General features: G+C 44.6%; 1 protein-coding gene across 2 annotated transcripts in view; it reads left to right on the forward strand.

Annotated features, from left to right (window-relative positions):
* Window positions 1-607: 607 nt before the first annotated feature.
* LOC120034296 (retinoic acid receptor alpha-like) overlaps window positions 608-22,784 on the forward strand; it is a 177,925-nt gene continuing 155,748 nt past the window's right edge. For both annotated transcript variants that reach the window (XM_038980797.1, XM_038980798.1), the window contains exon 1: window positions 608-836. The gene's annotated coding sequence lies outside the window, so the exon portion shown is untranslated. The remainder of the gene's footprint in view (window positions 837-22,784) is intronic.

Genomic DNA, 22,784 nt, shown 5'->3' on the forward strand with positions numbered 1-22,784 from the left:
GATCCACGATTCGTTTCAGCCAGGGTTTGTTTGCGTTTCACACGTGCTTTATAGCGTGGATTAGGGAACAAACGCTCCAGGATCTGGATCATACAGTGACATGTGAAAGCGCCCTTAGATTGTACACTAAGAATTTGGTTAATTGACAGTTGACACAGATAGGATTCATTCTTGATGCCCACATTAGCAAAAAAAATACGAAACCAATCTAATATAGATAGTGACATTGACGCCACATTTACATTCAAAACAGCATTAAATGTAATGTATTCATTTGATTATGAAAGGAATATTATAAGCATTTGATACATGTTGCACTTCCAAAGTCATAGTTAGAAGAGCAATAGTAGGCGTTTTAGCAGGATGGAGTTTTGATGTACAGTACAGCTGATTCAAATAACCAACTCATCATCAAGCTTTGATTATTTGAATAGCTGCGTGGTGCTAGGGCATAAACCAAAAAATGTGCACCCAAGGGGGGCCTCCGGTACCGAATTTTGCGAAACCCTGCAGTAGATTACATAATTGACATGGTAGATATGAAACGTGGGCGTGGACTTCACTAGGCTGGCCAGTGTTGCGTTTCCGAAAATGCACGTGACCGCAATGGCTGCTGCTCTCTAAACCTTGCATCAATTTGCGCGGCTCCGTGAACACCAGTTTCTTTGCAGAAAACTCGCAGAGCTCTTGTCAGACTCGCACTGTCTGACGAAGCAGATCTTCCTATACCGGGCCACTCCTCGTCAAAAGGACTTCGGAAAAGAAGCACAGGACAAAACATAATCGGCTCGGTTCGGACTTTCACCAACCAACACGTCGGTAGGAGGAGTCAACAGGTATTGACTGGCTATTTATTTAGGCTACTGACAATGCGGTTGTTCGGACGTGTGACAGGTAGACTAGACTCGGTAGAAGCCTCTATACCGACTAAAATCCGTCTAGTAGGCTATTAGTGCGAGGAGAGAGTTTAACGTGGTGTTTCAATCTGTGTGCTGTCATGACTCCGTTTTCCTTTTCTGTTGTGCAGAGATATCAAACCGAAGCTTTAGCAAGCCACATCCCGCCATTGTGTGAACTGTTAAAATGTCATTTGTTGCGAGCCTTGACAGTTATATAGGTTGCCGCTACAATGTAACAAGCTTTGTCCATAGATTGAATCGTTGCATAGTGTGTGCTTGTTCAGCCAACACCTGTCTACAAGATTTTGTGCAATTTTGTTTGAAAATTGAACAATTTAAAGCTTGAAAGACATTTTTGAATGTTTAGTTGTCATATTTGATGGCCACTCGAAATAGTTATGAAACAAATTCACTGTCAACGGCTGTCTTGAGGTGACGTCCGCGTTTTCTCGGAGTCAGGTAAATGATGTCAGTAAAAAAAAACAGGACAGCCCCGACGTCCAGTCACAAAACTCTCACAGGTTGATCAGATTTGAAATATTTCCGTGTTGGCTATGATGTGACACTGGTCCAACCTACTAGACACCCTCCACAGCATGAAGCCCAAATTATAATGGTCTGTGAGTTTTGCTGCTTTCGTAACAAAGTGGGAGATGGGAATTTACTACATTGTGAAGTGGTAAATACCAGTGGGATGCATTCGTATGGTTTGTACTCATTGATAAGAGCAGATTGGCTAATGGCCAACAAACTGCATAAACTAAAAGTACAGCTAGCATGCTTGCAAACTAATTATAGTGTTCAAATACCACATTACCAGATAGCTTTTTATGAATAATGTTCTGTTGCATTTAACTGCAGAAAATGTTATCAAAGTCATTTCCTTAGTAGGTGACGTCAGAGCATGTGAGAGGAGTGAGCGCTCTGGATGGTGATGAGTTTCTCACTAGTAATCACCAGTTGGAGGCTTTTCAAGTGGATTTTCCCCAGTCGTATGTGGTGCATTTCCACTTCCCACTTGGTTACGAATGCAGCATAAAGGGTTCATCGTAGTCCTGAACGTGTATGCATATGCACAGCAGTGTTGTAGAATATTGGACCGTTGGCATTCATAATTCTCAGCGCAGCTCGAGCAATTTCTCCAACTGTCAGCACATTCAAATGAGTAGAGGAGGTGCGCGTTCGGGCTGTGCGTCCACGGTGGATGGAGGTCTCGGGGACGAGTAGCTATGTAACAATGGGACGCTGGACTATCGCGTCTGTGGACTATGGTTTATTTTGTAGGCTGCCTGATACAGCCTACTTATGTGTCGGGTAGGTTTTTATCTGCCTTTCAATAAGCATGTCACGATGGGTTGATTGGACTATGGGACTTGGCAGTAGTGCACTCCCCTTTTGACAAAAAATGTGCAGCACCCCCACCCCCAAACATCTTCCTGCAGCTATGGGACGCGGGCCATTTTACCTTTTTCATATTATGGAATTTAGCCTAATTCTTCTATACTCTCACTGTGAGTCAATGAATTCTGGGAAGTTACACTGCATGACACAACATTACGTTTGTATTTTTAACTACTGAGTGTGTAAAAGAGCTGACTTTTTTTGTGTTCATTCAACACTCTAAAAAGAAAGGGTTCCCGAAGGTACTTTTCGGGGTTCCCCACATTGCAACACTGGTGGAATCCCTAAAGGTGCCTCAAGGAACCTTTTCCCTAAATAATTTTTGAAAAAGGTTCCTCAAATAACTTCCTAGGGATTGAATCCCTGAGCTGACAAGATAAAAAATCTGTCATTCTGCCCCTGAACAAGGCCGTTAACCCACTGTTCCTAGGCCGTCATTGTAAATAAGAATTTGTTTGTTCTTAAATGACTTGCCTAGTTAAATAAAGGTGAAATAAAATAATACTAAAACTCATAGGCATGTAGAGACACAACAACAGCTTTGTACGTGGTTTCTAGTTTGAGTAATGTGACCTCGCATTACTTTGCTCTTGTCTCCCCTGTCCTTCTCTGCAGCAAACACTTTGCCATTCAACATTTGTCCGTATTTTACCCCCCTCATCAATTCCCACAACATATTTCTGAATGCAAGGCATAGTGCTTTTCACTGATGCTGCATACTAAATGATAAAAAGGAAATGGACTCCCATTGCCACTTCCAATCCCATGGAGATGTCCTCAGGATCTTTAGTGAGTAGCTCCTCTCCATCCAGGAAGACTTGGACGTGGCGCTCATCCGCAAAGGGATTCCCATCTATTCGTATGGTAGGCAATGGGAGCTTGACACAAAAATGTATACCATTTTAAGGTTACTCAAGTCATATTTCAAACATTAAGTTAACAACTGAGTACACCTGACACATTATTACTTCTAAACTTTTGCATTTACCTTTTTAAATTGGAGGGTGTTTAATAAGGAGACTTGATTAGAATGAATAGAACTGGAACAGCTGCATACTGTGAAGGGTACATGACAAATGTCATGATGGATTATTGGGACCGAGGTCAGAGGAGCAGACTTAGTGAAATGCGTAGCTAGCGATTGTCTCGTTATGCTGCTACAAATGTGATGGAATAAACCACGTGAGAGGAAAATATCCAAGACGGCATATTATGGTCTGGATAGGCACAATCTGGTGTAAAAAAAAAAAAAAAAAAAAAAAAAAAAAGGTTATTAATGTGAGTAGGAAAAATGTCATCATTCTTACATATTCCTTCCCCGTGTGGTCTCTCAACGAGGATTTACTTCTGAATGAGCGCTGTGCACACGTCCATGTATTTCTGGGTTAGTGGAGAGAAGACAAACATACAAGATTACATTTAGACTAGCAATTCTGTTTGGAATACAAAATGACATTGATTGATGGTGTTGATTTTATCAAGTACAAGTTGAGTATGTGCCATCAGCTGCGGTGATTATGCCAAGACGGTATGGAGGACAGAGACAGCAGAAACAGGACACACACTAATCACACTGCAAATACATCCTAAGACTTTGTAGAGGCTAAAATGTTGGTAGATCGCACTGCATCGCAGTGCTAGCTGCGCCACCAGAGTCTCTGGGTTCGCGCCCAGGCTCTGTAGCAGCCGGCCGCGACCGGGAGGTCCGTGGGGCGACGCACAATTGGCATAGCGTTGTCCGGGTTAGGGAGGGTTTGGCCGGTAGGGATATCCTTGTCTCATCGCGCTCCAGCGACTCCTGTGGCGGGCCGGGCGCAGTGCGCGCTAACCAAGGGGGCCAGGTACATGGTGTTTCCTCCGACACATTGGTGCGGCTGGCTTCCGGGTTGGAGGCGAGCTGTGTTAAGAAGCAGTGCGGCTTGGTTGGGTTGTGCTTCGGAGGACGCGTGGCTTTCGACCTTCGTCTCTCCCGAGCCCGTACGGGAGTTGTAGCGATGAGACAAGATAGTAATTACTAGCGATTGGATACCACGAAAATTGGGGAGAAAATGGGATAAAAAAAAAAAAATGTTGGTAGATCTGTAGTGAGCTTTAAACATTGTCTTGCTTTGGTCTGAATTGGAGAGGACAGAACACGACACCCTGATACATAAACATGAAAGACGTAAATTAGAAACAAAAAACATGAGTATTCAATGTCAAATGCATCTATCTGATCTGTTTTATTGTATTCTTCTTTTTGTCAAGTTGAACATAACCTACATCGGGTCATCTCTCTCTCTCTGTGTGTGTGTGTGTGTGTGTGTGTGTCTGTCTTACCTGTTTGTGGAGGTTGCCACATTTCTCTGTCACAGCTCCTGAACTCTCCACCACTTAACTGGACAGGGGCAGGATAAGACAGGCGCTAAAGGGAGGAGGATGGAAAGAGCGAAAGTGCATCGTGGGTTTTAATCTTTTTGTCAAGTTTACAACCCAGTATCCTGGGTTGCAAGTTTAACAACCTAGATTGGGTCATCTATGTGTGTCTTACCTGTTCGCTGAGGATGAGTTTCTCTGTCAAAGCAGGCCACTCTGACACACCAGCCTGAATGACATACACTACCGTTCAAAAGTTTGGGGTCACTTAGAAATGTCCTTGTTTTCGATCGTCCTTTAGCTCAGTCCTCCGCTGCCATCTCAAAGCCTTGTAGGCAGAGGGCACAAGACCAATTGAATTAAGGCATGGCCTTGTGATGTAATCCCTGCCAGTTAGGAAAAAAAAATACAAAAAATGGTTATTGACATCCATACCCCCCACCCACCCACCCACCCACCCACCCACCCACACACACACACTGTCCTGTGAGTGTTCCAGAGCTGGTGCGGCATCTGCAGCCCAGGACCGTGTGTGGGTGGGTGGGGGGTATGGATGTCAATAACCATTTTTCCCCCAGACTAACATGTAGGCTACAAGTGCACATGTTGATGTTCCCGTGTGCATGCGTGTCTGTGCGTGTGCTGTTGACTAGTTTATACATAGATTTATGTCCTGTTTTGCCCGGTTGCTTTAAGGCCTGTGTGTACAGAAGCTTTGATCGGTTATTAATGAGGTTTTAGTTGCTTGATTTCCATATAATAAATCTCGTCTGAATGATAAATAAGGGCCAAGCTTTTGTTTAGTTTGTTACAGAGAGCCCACATGCATTGCTGTACTGAATATTATAAACTCAGTGATCCAAATCCAAGCTACATAGCCTCTTGAAAACGGAGTGTGAATCATTTGAGGCTCATTTTAAAATCAGTGGTGGAAAAAAGTACCTAATTGTCATACTTGAGTAAAAGTAAAGATACCTTAATAGAAAATGACTCAAGTAAAAGTGAAAGTCGGCTGGTAAAACACTACTTAAGTAAAAAAAAAATGTGTTTAGTGAGTCCGTCAGATCAGATGCAGTAGGGATGACCGGGGATTTTCTCTGGATAAGTGAGTGAATTGGACAATTTTCCTGACCTGCTAAGCATTCAACATGTAACAAGAACTTTTGGGTGTCACGGAAAATGTATGGAGTTAGAAAGTAAATTGTTTCCTTTAGGAATGTGGTGGAGTACAGTGAAAGAAAATATCAAATCACAAATACCCCAGAAAACTACTTTAGTACTGTTTTAGTATTTTTACCAAAGTACTTTACACCACTGTTTAAAACGCTTCTCAGAACACGTTGGCTAGACTAATGAGACCACTAAACTAATCAAAATGGTGAATTGTATCAATCATAAAAATGATGTAGTACACACAGTATCTTGCAATGAGTAAAGAAATCCATGTACTAGCAAATGAGAGAAAACAACTAAGTTTTGTATTTGTTCCTTCTCTGTGAGCATCCCCAGGTCTCCCCTGTCAATGTAATCTTATTCATTATGATCTAAAAGGGGAAAACTGATCCTTGATCAGCACTCCTACTCTGTGACCCTTTGTGAATACTGGCCTGATTGATAGATAAACATGAGGCAAGCTTGTACTTGCACTGTTCTAAATGTGTTCCTGCCTGGCAGCAGAGAGCGTCAGCAAGAAGTGTATGTGTGATGCTGACTGATGAGATGAGACCCAGGTGATGACAGGGACCCGTCTGTACTGTATGTGCATGTGGGAAGGCATGTGTACTCACAAGAAGACACTGTTGCGCACACACACCAACAATAGCATATTGTAGGCTACCGATACGTGTGCACATGTACTGTATGCAAAGAAACGTAACGTTGATTCAAGCTGTACATAATTGTTTTCCTCGCTAACTTGCTCAAATCAAACTTTACTTGTCACATGCGTAGAATACAACCAGTTTAGAACTTACCGTGAAATGCTTACTTACAAGCCCTTAACCAACAGTGCAGTTTAAGAAAATACCAAAATAAGACGTAGACAAAATAAGAATAACAAATAATTAAAGAGCAGCTGTAAAATAACAATAGCGGGGCTATATACAGGGGGTACCGGTACAGATTGAATGTGCGGGGGACCGTTGTCGACGTAATTGAGGTAAGATGTACATGTATGTAGAGTTATTAATGTGACTATGCATTAAATCAAATGTATTTAATAGATAACAGATAATGCATAGATAATAACAGAGAGTAGCATTGCAAATAGTCTGGGTAGCCATTTGATTAGACGTTCAGCAGTCTTATGGCTTAGAGGTAGAAGCTGTTCAGAAGCCTCTTGGACCTAGACTTGGTGCTCCGGTACCACTTAAGCAGAGAGAACAGTCTATGACTAGGATGGCTGGAGTCTTGGCCTTCCTCTGACACCGCCTGGTATAGAGGTCCTGGATGGCAGGAAGCTTGGCCCCGGTGATGTACTGGGCCATACGCACTACCCTCTGTAGCGCCTTGTGGGCGGAGGCCGAACAGTTGCCATACCAGGCAGTGATGCAACCCATCAGGATGCTCTCGATGGTGCATCTGTAGAACCTTTTGAGGATCTGGGGACACATGCCAAATCTTTTCAGTCTCCTGAAGGGGAATAGGTTTTGTCGTGCCCTCTTCACAACTGTCTTAGTGTGCTTGGACCATGTTAGTTTGTTGGTGATGTGGACGCCAACGAACTTGAACCTCTCAACCTTTTCCACTACAGCCCCGTCGATGGGAATGGGGGCGTGCTCGGGCCTCCTTTTCCTGTATTCCTGTATTCATCTCCTTTGTCTTGATCACGTTGAGGTAGAGGTTGTTGACCTTGCACCACACGGTCAGGTCTCTGACCTCCTATCTATAGGCTGTTTCATCGTTGTTGGTGATCAGGCCATTCCACTGTTGTGTCATCGGCAAACTTAATGATGGTGTTGGAGTCGTGCCTGGCCATGCAGTCATTAGTGAACAGGGAGTACAGGAGGGGACTGAGCACGCACCCCTGAGGGGCCCCCGTGTTGAGGATCAGTGTGGCGGATGTGTTGTTACCTACCTTTACAACCTGGGGGCAGCCCGTCAGGAAGTCCAGGATCCAGTTGCAGAGGGAGGTGTTTAGTCCCAGGGTCCTTAGCTTAGTGATGAAATTTGAGGGCACTATGATGTTGAACGCTGAGCTGTAGTCAATGAATAGCATTCTCACATAGGTGATCATTTTGTCCAGGTGTGAAAGGGCAGTGTGGATCTGTTGGAGCGGTATGCAAATTGAATGGGTCTAGGGTTTCTGGGATAATGGTATTGATGTGAGCCATGACCAGCCTTTCTAAGCATTTCATGGCTACAGATGTGACTGCTACGTGTAGTCATTTAAGCAGGTTACCTTAGTGTTCTTGGGCACAGGGACTATGGTGGTTTGCTTTAAACATGTTGATATGTCAGACAGGGAGAGGTTGAAAATGTCAGTGAAGACACTTGCCAGTTGGTCTGCGCATGCTTTGAGTACACGTCCTGGTAATCCGTCTGGCCCCGCGGCTTTGTGAATGTTGACCTGTTTTAAGGTCTTGCTCACATTGGCTACCGTGAGTGTTATCACACAGTCATCCAGAACAGCTGGTGCTCTCCTGCATGCTTCAGTATTGCTTGCCTCGAAGCAAGAATAAAATACATTTAGCTCGTCTGGTAGGCTCGCATCACTGGGAAGCTCGCATCTGGGTTTCCCTTTGTAGTCAGTAATAGTTTTCAATCCCTGCCACATCTGACGAGCGTCAGAGCCGGTGTAGTAGGATTCAATCTTAATCCTGTATTGACGCTTTGCTTGTTTGATGGTTCGTCTGAGTGCATAGCGGGATTTCTTATAAGCGTTCGGGTTAGTGTCCCGCTCCTCGAAAGCGGCAGCTCTAGCCTTTAGCTCGATGCAGATGGTGCCTGTAATCCATGGCTTCTGGTTTTATGTACGGTCAATGTGGGGACGTCGTCGTCGATGCACTTATTGATGAAGCCGATGTCTAAGATGGTATACTCCTCAACGCCATTGGATGAATCCCGGAACATATTCCAGTCTGTGTTAGCAAAACAGTCCTGTAGCGTAGCATCCGCGTCATATGACCACTTCCATATCGAGCTGTTACTTCCTGCTTTTAGTTTTTGATTGTAAGTAGGAATCAGGACGATAGAATTACGGTCAGATTTGCCAAATGGAGGGCGGGGGAGAGCTTAGTATGCATCTCTGTCTCTGGAGTAAAGGTGGTCTAGAGATTTTTTTTCCATTCTGGTTGCACATGTGATATGCTGTTAAAAATGTGGTAAAACTGATTTAAGTTTGCCTGCATTAAGGTCCACTAGGAGCGCCTCTTCTGGATGAGCATTTTCTTGTTTCCTTATGGCCTTAGAGTTGGCTGAGTGCAGTCTTAGTGCCACCATCGGTCTGTAGTGGTCAATAGACGGCTACGAATAATATAGATGAGAACTCTCTTGGTAGATAGTGTGGTCATAAGGTACTCTACCTCAGGCTAGCAATACCTCAAGACTTCTTTAATATTAGACATCGCGCACCAGCTATTATTGACAAATAGACACACATCCCCACCCTCGTCTTACCATATGTAGCTTCTCTGTGTTAAATCAAAATCTATTTTATTTTTGAGATTCTTCAAATTAGCCGCCCTTTGCCTTCATGACAGCTTTGCACACGCTTGGCATTCTCTCAACCAGCTTCATGAGGTTGTCACCTGGAATGCATTTCAATGAACAGTTAAACAATGTGTTTGAGCCAATCAGTTGTGTTGTGACATGGTAGGGGTGTTATACAGAAGATAGCCCTAGTTGGTAAAAGACCAAGTCCATAGTATGGCAAGAACAGCTCAAATAAGCAAAGCGAAACGACAGTCCAACATTGACTGACCTTCATGTCTTAAAGTAATCTGGAACATTTCAAAAACGTTGAAAGTTTCTTCAAGTGCAGTCGCAAAAACCATCAAGCGCTATGATGAGACTCGCTCTCATGAGGACCGCCACAGGAAAGGAAGACCCAGAGTTACCTCTGCTGCAGAGAATACATTCATTAGTTACCAGCCTCAGAAATTGCAGCCCAAATAAATGCTTCGCAGAGTTCAAGTAATAGACACATCTCAACATCAGCTGTTCAGAGGAGACTGCGTGAATAAGGCCTTCGTGGTCGAATTGCAGCAAAAAAAACACTACTAAAGGAAACCAATAATAAGAAGAGACTTGCTTGGGCCAAGAAACACGAGCAATGGACATTAGACCGGTGGAAATCTGTCCTTTTGAGATTTTTGGTTCCAACCGCTGTGTCTTCGTGAGACGGAGTCGGTGAACGGATCTCCGCATTTGTAGTTCCCATTGTGAAGCATGGAGGAGGAGGTGTGATGGTGTGGGGGTGCTTTGCTGGTGGCACTGTGATTTATTTAGAATTCAAGGCACACTTAGCCATGCTAGTTACCACAGCATTCTGCAGCGATACACCATCCCATCTGATTTGCTCTTAGTGGGACTATCATTTGTTTTTCAACAGGACAATGACCCAACCCACCTCCAGGCTGTGGAAGAGCTATTTTACCAAGAAGGAGAGTGATGGAGTGCTGCGTCACCTGGCCTCCACAATCACCCGACTTCAACCCGATTTGAGATGGTTTGGGATGAGTTGGACCGCAGAGTGAAGGAAAAGCAGGCAACAAGTGCTCAGCATATGTGGGAACTCCTTCAAGACTGTTGAAAAATAATTCCAGGTGAAGCTGGTTGAGAGAATGACAAGAGTGAAAGCTGTCATCAAGGCTACTTTGAGGAATCTAAAATAAAATTTGTTCAACACTTTTTCCATATGTGTTATTTCATAGTTTTGATGTCTTCACTATTATTCTACAATGTAGAAAATAGTAAAAAAATAAAGAAAAACCCTTGAAAGAGTAGGTGTGTACAAACTTTTGACTCGTACTGAATGTGTCATTTAACCTCATAGAAACCAAAGTGTCATTCGTTTTCAATTATTACATTATTACCGTTTGAACAACTCATTTCTAATTGACTACCTGGTAAATAGCAGGCTGTTACCCCGTCGTTTTGACATTTCGTCTAGAATCTAGCCTTTTAGATGTTTTGCTTATGGCTCCATGACTTGACACTTGGCCATTTCCATTTGTGACTGCTCTATTGTGGCGCTAGCCTTGTGTTCCCCAATTATGTAAACTGGATAGAAAGGGTCTCTTTTGAGTCTAGTCAGTTGGCCCAAGGCATTGGGGCTCAGTTTGTGTGGGAACACTCTGTCCGTCTCATTAACCATGTTTCCATCCAGCGAGTAAAGTCACACCATACAAAAAAAAATCACAACAGCTGTGATGGAAACAGGTAGTTTCGGTAAAATGTTATAAATGCCGACAGATAATTAGTTCCTTTGACATGGTGGGATCTTTTTGTGCCGGTAAAGTTACTTATGCGACAAATGGTGTTGGAAACGTCTTTATGCTCAAATGTTGATATAACAACCATCATATCGAAGTAAACTTGGGAGTCATGCGATGATTTGGTGTGTGGTCCTCCCGCTACGACTCGAGAAACCATGTAGTTTATTAGGTTACAGATTAAATCAATTATCATTAACTTCACATGTGGTGAAAGTGCACAGTGATCTTGACTTTCTTTTCCAATACATATTGAGGGTCTTATTCTGGTGACATGATGATTGATGCTTGACTGCCGTTTGATAAATAAAAGTATCCTCGCTCTTACCCATAATAATCTCATCATGTAGACTAGCCTATCTGCGAGCTGTTGGCTGGAGCGCATGGGCCAAAACCAAATTAGCCACATTTGCTATTTAGCGCAACAGTTTTTCTGACACGAGTTGAAAAGGCGATGGAAACACTTTACTTTTAGAATTGTATTTTTAAGCAAAGAAGCACATTTCGTGTGCACTACGTCATCACGCACTGAATTTTATCTGCAACAAATCCATTTGGTGGAAACACAACTGATGGGGAAAATGCACATTTTCTTTATGCAGATTTTTGTATATTTGCTTGAAGATCTGTCACCAATTGGATGGAAACCTAGCTAGTGATCTCTCATCTGCTCTATGTGGTCCAAATTTTGTAAGGTTAACAAATCCACTGCCCTCATCCAGTCGCTTTCGGTCTGCCATTGTCTGAATATCTGCCTTTCCATTTGATAGAATGCGTCCTTTGCTTAGCTGTCTGACTGAATGATTATCTGTCTATTGCCAGCTTATGGTTATCCATCTAGCCATTATTCTAGTTTGCTTGCTTATATTTCTACCAGCCCTTTGTCTCTACTTTTTTATTTTCTCATCTAATCCCTTTTGTTGATATTCTCTGCGTGTGTTTGTTTCTCTGTCTGTTAGCTTGTCTGTCCATTTACCTCTTTCACCTTTTTGTCTATTTACTTCTGTCAGTTGACATCTTTTGTCTTTTAAGCTTCTTTGTCAGTTAGCTTCTTTGTCAGTCAGCATCTTTGTCTTTGAGCTTCTTTTGTCAGTCCATTGTGTCCATGTTTTGGGACCAGATGTAGGTGGAGACGTTTCCTGTCACTTGAGACTTCATCACTTGACATCGGTTTCCCAGCCAAACAACTCATGAGCCAATATCAACTTCATCATCAATTGTCTTCATAATTTCTTCTACCGGCACATGCAAAAACTTGAATAGTTGGCATCTTACCTGATTTTCTTCAAGTCCATATGGAAAAACAAAGGCATGAAAACGGAGGCAAAAATCGAATATAAATTGTGATGACTTGCTGCAAATAAAACAGGAAGTGAACCACAGGAAATATGTGGGTGTTAGGAACTAATGCCCGTGGTCGATGCCCACTAAACATAGGGCACACTTTGTGCCATAGCATTGGCGTGACTGTAGGTGATGAGCTGAACTCACTGGAACGTCGGTATCTTCCTGTTCCTGTTTCAAATAACACCGTACACCTGGCGACCATGTCAGTGTGCACTGCACCCTGCCCGCCACAGGAGTCGCTAGAGCGCGATGATACAAGGACATCCCTGCTGGCCAAACCCTCCCCTAACTCGGACGACGCTGGGCCAATTGTGCGCCGCCCCATTGGTCTCCCGGTCGGCTGCGACAGAGCCTGGACTCGAACCAGGATCTCTAGTGGCACAGCTAGCACTGCGATGCAGTGACAACTGCGTCACTCGAGAGGCCCTTTTCTCACCCTTTTCTCCCCCATTTACACACAATACCCTATAATGAAAGTGAAAAAAATGTTTTTAGACATTTTTGCAAATGTATTGAAAATGAAATACAGAAATATCTAATTCACATAAGTATTCACACCCGTGTGTCAATACTTTGTAGAAGCACCGTTGGCAGAAATTAGAGCTGTGAGTCTTTCTTTGTAGAAGCACCGTTGGCAGAAATTACAGCTGTGAGTCTTTCTGGGTATGTCTAAGAGCTTTCCACACCTGGATTGTGCAGCATCTGACAATCATTCTTCAACCTTTGTCAAATTGGTTGATGATCATTGTTAGACCATTTTCAGGTCTTACCATAGATTTTCAAGTAGATTTAAGTCAAAACTGTGACTCGCCTACTCAAGAACATTCATTGTGTTCTTGGTAAGCAACTCCACTGTAGATTTGGCCTTGTGTTTTAGTTCATTGTCCTGCTGGAAGGTGAATTCCTCTCCCAGTGTCTGGTGGAAAGCATACCTATAACATCATGGAGCCACCACTATGCTTGAACATTTTGAAGAGTGGTACTCAGTAATGTATTGGATTTGCCCCAAACATAACACTTTGTATTCAGGACAAAAAGTGAATTGCTTTGCCACATGTTTTGCAGTATTACTTTAGTGCTTTGTTGCAAACATGATGCATGTTTTAGAATATTTATATTCTGTACAGGCTTACTTCTTTTCACTCTGTCAATTAGGCTAACATTTTGTGGAGTAACTACAATGTTGTTGATCCAGCCTAATTTTTCTCCTGTCACAGCCATTCAACTCTGCAACTGTTTTAAAGTCACCATTGGCCTCATGGTGAAATCGCTGAGTGGTTTCCATCCTCTCCGGCAACTGAGTTAGGAAGGACGCCTGTATCTTTGTAGTGACTGGGTGTATTGATACACCATCCAAAGTGGAACGAATAACGTCACCATGCTCAAAGGGATATTCAATGTCTGCTTTTTTTTTGTTTTTGACCCATTTACCAATAGGTGCCCTTCTTTGAGGCATTGGAAAACCTCTCTGGTCTTTGTGGTTGAATCTGTGTTTGAAATTCACTGCTCGACTGAGGGACCTTACCGACAATTGTACGTGTGGGGTACAGAGATGAGGTAGTCATTCAAAAATCATGTTAAACACAATTATTGCACATATTATGTGACTTGTTAAGCACATTTTTACTCCTGCACGTATTTAAGCATGCCATAACAAAGGGGTTGAATACCTATTGACCCCAGACATTTCAGCTCTTCATTTTTTATTCATTTGTAAAAATGTCTAAAAACATAAATCCACTTTTAACATTATGGGGTATTTTAAAATGAGGCTTTTACTACAATGTGTACAATGTCAAAGGGGTGTCAATAGTTTCTGAAGGCACTGTAGCTCACACGACACGTTGGAGTACTCCGTAGTGCTCAATACGGGCGGAGGTATTTGCAATTGAAGCCATGCAGGCCTGGCTTGCCTTTTTAAAACGGCCAAGTAAGTTGCATGTGAAATAGAGAAGCGTGTCCATTCTACACAGTCCATTACTATCAAACTAATGTCTCAGCCTGCTCGCATACGTGCATACTAACGGGCAGGCGGAGCGGCGCAGGACAGGCTCCTGGGAGCCGCAGTGCGAGACAGATGGGCCGCAGTACAAGAAGCCATCGCCTCCTCTCGTTCTCTTCGTCCTCCTCGCCGTGACGGAGCGCTGGGCGAGTTCTCGTCATTATTTAACGGCGCTGTTAGTGGTGTCTTTGTGCCTGCTGGCGGGCGTGTAATGGATGTGGGTGTGTGTGTGTGCAGTAGATGTTTGGTTTTAATGCATGTGTCCTTGGTGCTAGTGTGTTTGTACGCCAATGTACTTAGTCAATGGGGCTCGAAGGAGACCGGAAAGAGTGTGTGTGGTGTAGCGTTTGTTTGTCTAATCTCAAATGATTTAAAATCTCAAGTATTGAGTTGTGTAGTGTGTGAATCAGCCTGACTAACCGGTGTCTGTATGTAGCCTCGCTACTGTATATAGCCTCGCTACTGTATATAGCCTCGCTACTGTATATAGCCTCGCAACTGTTCACATCTTTGTGTGTGTTTCTGAGGGTCGACTGCAGCCAGGAACAAACCGAGGCCACTTTTAAAGGGAAAAATCTTCAGAATGGCTTCTCAGTGAGCCTCCTCCTTCTCATCTTCGCCCTGTGTTTCTGAACAGGGACGAGGTGTTGCGTTCAAAGGCTCCTCCGCTTGCTCAACCTGGTCGTGAAAGCCTGGTTACTGCGTGTACATTTCCACCCTATAGCGACTCCGGTGGCCTCAAACCTTCCAACGTGATTTACCTTTCGGGAATTGTGGCGTTTCTAACTTCTAACGCACCAGGGATGGAATTTTCCCCTTCCTCTTGCACCAAATGGAGGACCGCACAACACAAGGCACTTTAAAAACGTCTTGTCGTTTGAAAGAGATTAAATGCTTTATAGGTGTCATTCCTTTCATAGGTTCATTCATTTTGAAGGTCTTGTCATTATTGGAACGGTTATCCATTTTAGTCTCTCACTGCAGCAGGTTCGTTCTCGCTCACGTCTCATTCGTTTTAGCTCGGGAAAACCATTGCTACGCTAGACACAATGCCGGGTAATCGATGGCAGACTGTAAAATGATACACTTAAGAGATTCTTAATTCCATCAACACTTTTCCATTTAAAATCCTGGATAGCAAGGAGAGGTTTTGACTCACAACCCTTCACTCTAACCCGGTGTTCCTATCCTCTTAATGAGATGCAACTTCTGCTGTCAATCAACCAGTCCTGTAATATTCATCCTTTGCCGAGTCACCCATAGTGATCTACCTCCCTTCCCCTTTAAACACCCACGTTCAGACACGTCGCAGCGAGAGGAGAGTCTTAACCACACTCGTAAAGCGCTCCTTTGTTGTTGTGATTGGCAGGTGTTTAAACGGCTTGATGTGATCCAGACCTGAGTACTTAAAGTGAGCGTTGCCTGCGGGACACAGTTTTTCCACACAGCCATCCCGGGGCTCATCCCTCACTCATTAGCGCCTGGCGTACAGTACTGCTGTGTGTATGTATGTGCTGTGTGTATGTATGTGCTAGCACCTTTTGTTACGTGCGTGCTTCTGATTTGTTAGCGCTTGAAATTGCAGCGGCACACGGTGGACGTGCATGTGGGTGCTTATTCACATGGGAAATCTACGTTGTCGAAGGGCAATTCTACGGTAACGCTTTGACTCAGTTTTTCACCTTTGCAATGAATGCCAAACAAAAACTACATTGATTTAAAAGTCGACCAAAACAGACACATCTATACACAAGGCCTACTTTGAAGAATTTGAACGGGAAAATGTACAAAAACTAATTTGGTGGAAAAACTGTGCAGCTGCAAACTTTGGTAACTTTGGTGTACTCAGTATTGTACTCTACTCACTGTACTGTATTCAGTGGTACTGTACTCTACTGTTCTCTACTAACTGTGCTATTTAAACTTGTAAAACATACGTCTATGATTGGTTCAGATTTGCTCCAGTCCGGTCCGTCTGTGGACGTTAAACATCAAGGCCAAATTTCAACGTCTTTTCAACATCTGCGGATGTCTGGTGTCAGTCGGTGCTCAGTGGGTGAGGTTGCTGGTTAAAGTAAATGGAAGGAGAGGGGGCTTATGGGTAGGTATCAGTAAGAGCTGGGAGAGGTGACATTAACTGGAGAGGGAGGGGTTGTCCAGACTGACTGTTTTAACCATTGGAAGCTCATAATAGAGGCTCATAATGATGTCCGGAACGGCGTAAATGGAATGGCATCAAACACCAGGAAACCATGTACTTTCAAAAACAAGGACATTTCTAAGTGACCCCAAATTGTTTGAACTGTAGCGTGTGTGTATTTATTTAATGTATTTTTTAAAATCCACATGACCTCTGCCCTGTTGCGTCATTAGCGCTGTGTTTTGGGTCAATTCACAGGAAGTAGGTTTTATGGGAAACTATGAGACCTAGAGAGTAATCTGCTGTCTAAGCGTGGGAGGGGATGGAGAGGAAATGGGTTGGTTATAGGATAGGGCAGTGGAGTGGTCTGATAAGTACTTCAAGCTCCAGAACAGATAATGGACTATATGCTGTTTTGTCAGACTTTTCGAGGCTTAAAGCTGCAGTCCGTAATGGTGAAACGGCTACGTCCATTTGCGATATTACAGCAAAAAAAAGTTACGGAAAACAACACAGTTTTCTTCTCCGATAAACGTGCGTTAGAGCACAATATTGTCTTTTTTATTTATTTTACCATGCTGCACGACGCTCCTCTGCTCGGCTAACAACGGTGGTGGGCTGGTCATGATGCGCTTTCCCGCTACTGCGGATCTCTCCCTTTTAAAGGCATCACAACTCCAAGTATTCAAATCCCTCTTCATATGGTTTTAAACTCCCTATTTAAAGCTGTTCCTGGACCAGTTTTGTGTCTTTTAAACTCTTATAGCCCCGCCTAGAACTAAGCAAGGAAATCCTGATCCTAGTACCTCATAAGCTTCGGGTTAAAGTTGGACTTCCCCAAGCCTGCATGGGAATAGATTTGCAAAGTCATTGTCGTGGTTGTCGTCGTCATCGTCACCCCCTAGCGACGGTGTAGAGAGAGGAATGCCCTTAGTGGGCGAGTTCTCCAACAGGTGGCTGAGGGGGGGCGGGAGGATGAACGTGTCCCATGATTTATGATTCCCCTCAACAACGAAAGATGAAGGGTACAATGGTTCTCCCCCTTCCTCTCCCATCTCCTCCCAAGCCTCACCAGCCCCTGGGGAACAGAGTCATTCGGGATATTATCATAACAATGGGGAGGACAGGGAGAAGAGCCACAGATAGAGGGAGTATGACAAACTATCCACCATGATGGCACCAAATATTTCTTAATAATAACAGTGAATTTTGCATTCTAACTAAAAATGTATTTGTTTTGGAACTTTTGGTGCCAACGTAGTCTTTGCGTCGTGTCCGTGGAGCAATGTCATAGTGCAACCACAAACAGAAGTGTTTTAGCGCTGTTTACTGGTGTACATGTTTATCTGTGTGTGTCGGATGCTTTTGAGGAATCTTGCTGGCTCTTGTAGTGTCCTGTTTGTCTTGCCTGCAGTCCTCTGCTGCCGTTTCTGTCCTCAGTCGCTGTTGTCACTCCAACTGGAGTAGCCTTGCCTCACGCGCACCCGTCAACGCTGCGTGCGTGCGTGCGACGCCGACCGGCGCCGCCAAGGGCAGCGTGTACCATTTGAGCACTGCAGCTTCCACTGATAGGAGGGTGTAACCAAGGACCCCTGAAGTTGAGTGTGTAATGTGTGGGCCACAGAGCTAGAGGGCTTGAGGTTGCCTGTTCAAGTTGGTGTGCAATATTTCTAACTGCGCCACTCTCCTGTCTGATGTGTTATTAATGCATGTCTGAGTGTATGGTTGTATGCATGTCTGAGTGTATGGTATGTGTGTTGGTATGCATGCTTGATTGTGTCTGCCTCTGCATTACAGACTGTGTGTGTGTGGGGTATATGCATGTCTGAGTGTGTCTACCTTTTTGTGTGTGTGTGTGTGTGCTCATGTACACTCGACTCGTGACTCGTATCCCACAGGGGATGCCTGATTTCCAGACGCAGGCCAGGGCCTGTATTCGCGCCTGACTACATCGCCCGCAGTACTCCGCCTCGTTACCCGTACGGCCAGGCAGAGACGAATCCAGCCACATAGCCAACGTGGGCTCCTTCCTTCCCTCTCTAGTCCTCAGTTGACTCAGTTGACTCACATCGTCTCGCTGCTCTTTCATCAAATCCATTTCCTCATGTCCTGTCACATCTCTATGGACTCATGTGACTCCCACATACCAAAGAACATCACTGAAGGGAGATGGGGGGGGGGGGGGTGTGATGATGATGATAAGTTTCTCTTCTCACGTGTCCTCATCTCCTCCCTCTCTCCTTTCATTTCTATGTCTAATGGCACTCTCTCTGTACATCCAATCCTGGGCAACGTGCTGCCCGACGCTGTAGGTGGGTGAGAAACTCAAATGAGAGTGAGGGTCGGCTTGGGTCACATGAGCCCAGCCCACTGGCTCCACATCCAGTCGTTGTCAACATGCTCGCTGCTCTATCTTTAGCTCGAGGTGGAGAAGAGATGAGTGAGAGTGTCCACTAGGATATCCTTCTCACGGGAGTCCAGCCAAGCGAAACCCGATCTATTCTGCCCATCTACCTCTAATGGCACTTGGTACATACAGTCCACTGTGCTGTACTTGTGGAAGAAGTTGGTCTGTATACACGATGAGTGTGAGGGTCGGCCCCGGGGGGTATTTTCTTCACCTATCGCCAGCCAAGAGGAAGGAGAATGTAGCAGCAGAGGTACTTAAAGGACCGGAGACGCAGGATATCCTCGGAGGTGGAGCTGCCGGAGTGGTGACAGGAAGTCCCATGAGCTGAAGAGGCCTCTGGGAGTGTTCTGTTCTTAGGGACAATATCTTAGGAACTCCGCTGGACCGGGCGATCCCCTCCCCTCTTTGTTTAAACAGGGACTTCCCCAGTCAGACACTCAGGAAAGGAGAGGTTTCCCCCTCCCTCAGCAGGACCATCCCAGCCCTAGCATACAGCTAAGATGATTTTTAGCTCATTTAGTGCAACTTTTTGTAATATCTTTCATTAATTTGCCGCTGTGTCTTACAGTACAAGACTCTTGTAAACGGAAGTTTATTATAACGTGTTACCTCTTCTGAGCCTTCGCTCCTCTCTACTCGGCTGGAGTACAGCCCCGATTGATGACTTAAGTAGCCACACACACACACAGTCACTGCCGCCCCAGAAGGGGTTACACAGCAACGGGTTCTCAGGGAACAAAAAAATACTTCCTGGAGGTCAGAGTGAAGGTGACCCGGCTGTGACGATTTCCTCTCTGAGCTGAGGAAGGCCTAATTACCAGGCACACGTTTAGAGTTATGGACGTCATAGGGGGCAACTGGGGGCAACTGGGTGCACACACACACACACACACAAACAAATATTTTGGCTGCTACTTTGTTTTGGTTCTCTGTTCAGCGCCTGTCAGGAAAGGTGGAGCAGAGCAGGTTCTCGACAGTGGAGGATGCCATTTTATAAACACACAAATGTGTGTGTTGGGGGGCTCACTCTGAGAAAATCATTAACAGCATTCTTTGATGTGTGTTGTGTTACTGAGACTTTCTCTCTCTCACACTGACTCACTCACACACATTCAATTTAAGGGCTTTATTAGGAGCTAGTGAACTAGATAATAAACAATAAAAATTGACACTTAACATTTATACTCACAAAAGTTCCAAAAGAATAAAGACATTACAAATGTCATAAGTGCAAATAGTTAAAGTACTCCATCTCTCTGTCTACCCTCTCTTTTCCACCCCCTCTCACATTCTCTCTCTTAAACCCCCTTTCTCTGTCTACCCTCTTTTCCACCCCCTCACATTCTCTCTCTTAAACCCCCTTTCTCTGTCTACGCTCTCTTTTCCACCCCCTCTCACATTCTCTCTCTTAAACCCCCTTTCTCTGTCTACGCTCTCTTTTCCACCCCCTCTCACATTCTCTCTCTTAAACCCCCTTTCTCTGTCTACGCTCTCTTTTCCACCCCCTCTCACATTCTCTCTCTTAAACCCCCTTTCTCTGTCTACGCTCTCTTTTCCACCCCCTCTCACATTCTCTCTCTTAAACCCCCTTTCTCTGTCTACGCTCTCTTTTCCACCCCCTCTCACATTCTCTCTCTTAAACCCCCTTTCCTCTGTCTACCGTTTTGGCCATCCTCTTCCATCTCTACAGTAGGTCTACCGGTGGCAATACCACCCTATTGTCCAGTGTGGCCGTTTTTTAGAGTATTGTGTCAAGTATACCTTTCAGCACACCCTTCTGTATGCAGCTGTTGTGTTACGTCAAGGTACAGTAAGTAGTTAGCAGATACTCCGAGCTCTATGACAAACATTTATTCACGTTTCGTAAACCACATTCTTGAATCACAATGTGTTTGTGCACCTAGTCTGCATCTGATCTGGCGTCGGCCTCGAGGGGTTGGATTAAGACGGTAGAGAACATGTCTAGAGGAACACCAAGTATTGACAGAGTCGGCGATGACTGCTGCTTCAGTGGCTCTTTCGTTGTTATGTCTGCTTGTGTGTTTTATCTCGGTGTATTGGAGATGAGTGGGTGTGCATTTGAATTGCAATTGTGTGTCTTTTTGTGTGCTTGTGTCCTTGGTTACATTTGCGATGCATTTGGATAAATTGATGAGTAGAAGATGCTGTCCGTGGGTGACAGTTGATACAGCACCAGGTATTCTGGGTCGTTTGCCTGCTTTAGCAATGATGTCCCAATTTTACATCTAATTACGTTCTGAAGTAAGGGACAGTCATTACACACACACACACACACACACACACACACACACACACACACACACACACACACACACACACACAGTGGTTGGATAAATACTAGACTTTTTGGTCAGACAGCCTTTTGTCGTAATCCGTTGTGGGAGAGGGGCTCAGAGAGCAGAAAAGCTGGGAAGCTTCTCAGACACACATGCGCACACCCACCAGGCAGATCACTAGAAGTTGACTTCGATTTCGGACGTTTGGAAAGGTCCAGAAAACGTCCTCGGTGGTCACAAAAAACGAAAAAACTATTGCCCAGCACTGGCGCGAACTCATGATGCTCGGAGGTGAAGCGTGCTGCTCAGACCACTGACCTACAGCAGTTCACAATGCTCTAGCAAGCCAGGGGAATACTTGATGGAAACATCACATTTTTAAAATTATTTAGTTTTAAGCCTTCTTTAAGCCTTCTTTAAGCTTTATTTAGTTTTAAGTGATCTTACCCACTTTGGGGATTAATACCTAAACTTAACCCGTTGAGTTGTTTCTGTTTGAGCCCTGTACCCGGGTGGAATTAACCGTGTAACCACGTGGAATTAATCTCTCAAAAATAGACGTTCATCCATAACGGGTCACATTTTGACGTGAAACTATGAGATCTTGGTGCAGGCCGCACACGCCCCACTCCACTTTCACTTGAAGTGTGGAAAATCCAAGTTGGTGCCCTAGAGTGAAAGGGACACAGCTTGGCTAGTTACCTTGGTGGAGAGGGTGTGATTTGAATCAGTGCGACCACTAGAAGAGGAGGAAGGGGCTGCGTGTGGTCTGTTACAGCCTGGAGAGGACAGAGGACTCTGGTTTGGTTCAATAAGCAGTCCTCCCCTGATCTGCTCTGCTCCCCTTGCCCCAGAGATTACACACAATGTTGAATTAGTGACACATCCTTCTGGATATGTGTGTGTGTGTGTGTGTGTGTGTGTGTGTGTGTGTGTGTGTGTGTGTGTGTGTGTGTGTGTGTGTGTGTGTGTGTGTGTGTGTGTGTGTGTGTGTGTGTGTGTGTGTGTGTGTGTGTGTGTGTGTGTGTGTGTGTGTGTGTGTGTGTGTGTGTGTCTCTCTCTTTTCTCTTAAGTGGGGGATATACTGTACATCGATGAGTTGGTCAGTTTAATTTTTTGGATTGTGCATCTGTGTTCGTCCTTCTGTCTGAATGTGCATAGTTGTGTGTGTGTGTGTGTGTGTGTGTGTTTGTGCGTGTGCATGCGACTTTGTGTCTAGCACATCAATGTCCCCCACTACTCCTTGAAAGCAGTGTGGGTATCTTGTGACCATGAGCACAGCTTGCAGTGCGCGCTCGGCATTCTTTGTCACGGTTTCAGGCATGATGCGATGCAGCTGCTGTAGCAACATCTGCCCATCAGACTTGGCTTGGATCAGTCCTGCCTGCCAGTCGTGCTGCAGCAGCGAGAAGAGACCCATTCAGATAGGTTAGATAACGATCAGTTAGTGAGGCTCCGCCCAGCAGCGCTGAAAATCACTGACACACACACACACACAC

This window comes from Salvelinus namaycush, chromosome 41, assembly GCF_016432855.1.
Source record: "Salvelinus namaycush isolate Seneca chromosome 41, SaNama_1.0, whole genome shotgun sequence".
Classification (NCBI taxonomy): domain Eukaryota; kingdom Metazoa; phylum Chordata; class Actinopteri; order Salmoniformes; family Salmonidae; genus Salvelinus; species Salvelinus namaycush.